General features: G+C 46.4%; 1 protein-coding gene across 1 annotated transcript in view; it reads right to left on the bottom strand.

Moving 5' to 3' along the window:
* The window catches only part of LOC102376843 (adhesion G-protein coupled receptor G5), a 32,344-nt gene extending 29,037 nt beyond the window's left edge, over nucleotides 1-3,307 (bottom strand). Inside the window, exon 1 of the mRNA XM_025194622.1 lies at nucleotides 3,248-3,307. The gene's annotated coding sequence lies outside the window, so the exon portion shown is untranslated. The remainder of the gene's footprint in view (nucleotides 1-3,247) is intronic.
* Between the last annotated feature and the right edge of the window lie 708 nt (nucleotides 3,308-4,015).

Consider the following 4,015-nt stretch of genomic DNA (forward strand, 5'->3'; position numbering starts at 1 on the left):
GATGCTGCACCCAGGAGTTGTTTACTCTGGCTCAAACTGCTCCAGAGTTTATTGCTTTGAATTAATTGCATGTGTAGATGGATCCTATGTGTTAGTTCTGCCACCTGTACAATACTGAAACTGCTCTGAAGGCCACAGATAAAAAGTGCTTTTGTAATGGAAGGAAGCCTAACGGCCCAGTATGCTGGTGTGGGTAAGACACATAAAAGGTTGATGTGACCATCATCACATCTGGCCACATTTGACCCTGCAGCTTGAATGATCATCAGGGATCCTAGTTTTCTCTGTTTAAAAATTACAAATTCTCTGATTAAAAATCCGTGTTTTTCAGTGATTAAAATGAAACACCACTATATATACAGGTATCAGTTGAACACAATGTTTTATTGATATATTTACAATGTTAAATCAATTTGGAAGCCTACCAGTGCTTATAATAAAATACATTCTAAATACCTATATATTTTGGCATTTGATTGGGGGGGGGGGGGTTGTCATAGAAAAGCAGAGCTCATCCTGCCCCTTTTGCTCACCAGGATGTAGTTCCAGATGCAGCTTTGTGGTGCTGAGCAGCCCTGATATGTTGGTGCCCTGCCCCTGCCTTGCCATTGCCCCTCAATCCTGACCCACAGCCCCTCCAGCCCTGTCAGTGCCCCTCACTCCCGACCCACAGCCCCCTCAGCCCTGCTTGGCACATGCCCCCCAGATTTATGTCCCCACCGTGGCACACATCACTACAGCCAGGCCGGACCAGCTCCAGGCACTGCCACCTCCGGAGTCCAGTGGGTGGGACCCGGTACAAGAGGGAGTGCCACACTGTGCCACCATGGCCACCCAGGTGAGGTGCCCTCTGCCCACCTGGCAGCAGTAAGGGCACAATTCCATGCCACCGCTGCTGCACCTCACCTTGGTGGCCATGGCAGCACAGCACTCCCTCCCATACCAGGTCCTGCATGCTGGGCGTGAAGGCAGCTCCTGCCCAGAGCTGGTCCGGCTTGGCTGCAACCCCATGCTCTGCTGTGGGCACAGAAATCTGGGGGGACATGTGCCTCCCTGCTGTGTTACCTTGGGACCCCATCCCTCCAACATGTTGCCTGTGCCCCCACACATGCAGGTAGCACCCCCTACCCCCTGTGTCCCGCTTCCCCTAACTCCAAGCAGTCCCTTGCAGGCTAGAACTCTGCCAGCCTGCAAGGGGAAACCCATGGTTTCCTGGCTTTTCTCCTTTAAAGGGAAACATATGTGATTTCCCCCTTTAAAGTGGAAATTCATCATTTTCTCCTTTAAATGAGAAATTCCTCATTTTTTTCTGTTAAAGGGAAAAATGCATGATTTTCCGTAGCAAACAGAAAATTTGGATCCCTAATGATTAGGTACCCATTTGCAGCTGGATCAACTGTCAGCAGCCTTTGGCATGAGTCTAGAAGAGGTCTTGAACTCAGTCCCTTAGAGCTATAGAAAGATGAGTTAATAGCTCTGCCAGCATACCCCTGTTTTCTAACAGCTAAGGATTATTATCAAAGCTTCATGTATTGCTGGGCTCTGGCATCCTGCTCTGCTAATGAACCTCAGCTATAGAGGGATCCATTCTAAACATTTCAGTCACTCGGGCTTTCTAATCTTTTTCTTCCTAATCAAGAAGGATGCCCTGTGATCAAGCTAAACCTGAATTCTTCCCCTCACGGAGTAGCTCAACTAAGTCACTCTAATGGGACTAAACTAATGCACAATTTAAAAATAAATTAAAAATAATTTTTGCTGCTTATGATATAAGGTCCTTACGGCAGGAAATCACCAGGCCAGACACACCGACTGCCAGTGGACTTGTGGGCTGCCATTCTTGAAGTCACAGACATATATTTCAGACTAAATGCGTCTGATCTCAGATGCTCAGAAGTTTCAGGTCCCACTGGTACTTGGATGGGACACCACCTCAGAATCCTGGGTACAGGATATTTTTTGGAGAATCAAGCTATCAACAATATGTAACTCAATAAAGCCATGTGTAAAGCACTGTGTCTCAGAAAGGAAAAAACAGTATTTGAAAGTGAGTTATGGGGATTATGTTGCAGAAGCGTACTCCATTATCACAGGAGGGAGGACAACACAGTAGATTTTAAACTATAGTAAAGGAGATTTAGTTCAAAACTCAAGGAAAGCTTCCTAATTATAAAAGCTGTAGAGCAATGGGATGAGCTGGTTAGGGAAGTTGTGGAATATCCTTCACTGCTGGTTTACAAAAGGCTGGAAAGGTATATGTCTGGGATAGTTTAGGAAGAGTGAATCCTGCCTCTCTCCAGATGCTGAAGTAGACAACCACAAAAATCCCTTCAAACCCTATAATTCTACACAAACACATACAGTACATACACATTTCGTATTTCTTTTGAGCAAGAAGAGAAAGCTGCAGAATGCTAAATAATACAGTTAGTATCAGCTTTTCCTCATATCCTGATCTCCTGTTACACTAAAATGCAATTCTAGTATCCCCTCCCTTTAGTTGTTAACAGAGGGAGTGCGGCTGAAATCCATTTGTGACACACCTGCTGCCCCCTGACACAACTATACTCATTACCCTGCAGGCAGAGAGCACACAAACTAACTTAAGTGGTACAAAACTGCGTGAAAATGACGAAGGGAAAAAAATGTTCTGTTTAGTAAAGCAGGACAGGTGGGGTGGAGGGGGAATGCTAAGAAGAAAAAAGTAACAACTGGACCAGCCCCTGAGGAGCTCAGGAGAAGTAAGGAACAGGACCCGCCATGGACAGTGCTTTGCAGTTGTGGGGTGACCTGCTGAGGGCTGAGATGCTCAGATAACAGGCCCTTGGAGAAGGGCCAAGGAATGATCCAAAATATTGGATTTTGTGGTGCACTCAAGGCTTCCTTGGAACCAGAGGAGGTCAGAAGAAATGTCCACCTCCTGCATGCAACAAATGAATTGTCCAGGTTGGAGCAGAATAGAAAGGAAATACATGACAAACCACAGAACAGATCTGAGCTGGGGAGGGTAGCAGGGAGTTGTGGTGGCATCTTAAAGTGGGAAGGAACACTGCAAAAATTCCCTAACTTCAGTTAACTCTCTTGAGGAGGTAGGGTAGCTCCTGTTCTGTAAACTCACTCTGCAGTTTACCACGCACCCATTTCCTGTACTAGTTTTAGATCTGTGATTGCCGTGAACCTGATCCTGACATACTCTACTGTCTGCAAGATCAGAATTGAGCCTGGACAGCCAGACTGTAGCACTTACTTGCTGATTTTTTGCAGGGTCGACAAGGTCTTCAAGTCGTTCTCAATTTTTGCTTTTGCCCTAGGTGCCTATGCTTGTCTTCTAGCCCCTGGCTCTGCGCACGGTCCACTGCAGGATGCCTTGGTTTCCACAAGCAGCTTTCTGCCCTGAGCTGTGCCTGCAGGTTTTGCCACACAGAAGGAAGTGTTCTCATGCAAAGTCAGAGATTAAATCAAGAAGGGGAGGGAGGAGGGGGCAGGAGAGAACAAAACGATGAACTTGCTGAGTCCTCAGCTGATGCAGTTAGGGACAGTGCCACCAAAGTCAGTACAGCCATGCTGGGGTATGTCACCTGAAGAGCTGGCCCTCAGTAAGGCCATTACTTGGTAAAGGAGCTTTTAATCGTGGCTAAACAAATTCTTGTATGGGGGCTTGCACAATATAGCAAGTAGATTTCCACATCCTGTACTTTTCAGAGCTGTTTTCTGAGAAGCATTTCAGATCAAAACTGTCACAACCCAAAATTGTGGGTTTTTTTGTTTGTGTGCGCTTCGGCATCGCTAAATTGTGTTCCCGCTAAATTGCAGCTCTTTTGCACAGTGGAGTGTTCTGTTGCAATTAAGAACCCGCGTGCAGGAGTTTTTCCTGCCAGTTTTGTAGCCTTCTTTGCATCGTGCATTTCTTTTGCATTATGGTGATGCAAGGAAGTTCCCGCCATTTGTGTTGAGATTTCCGCCACATTATTGGCCAGTCTTAATATAGGCACACGTGGCGGCTAGCTATTGGCTT

The sequence above is a fragment of the Alligator sinensis genome, unplaced genomic scaffold, assembly GCF_000455745.1.
Source record: "Alligator sinensis unplaced genomic scaffold, ASM45574v1 scaffold203_2, whole genome shotgun sequence".
In the NCBI taxonomy this organism is placed as follows: domain Eukaryota; kingdom Metazoa; phylum Chordata; order Crocodylia; family Alligatoridae; genus Alligator; species Alligator sinensis.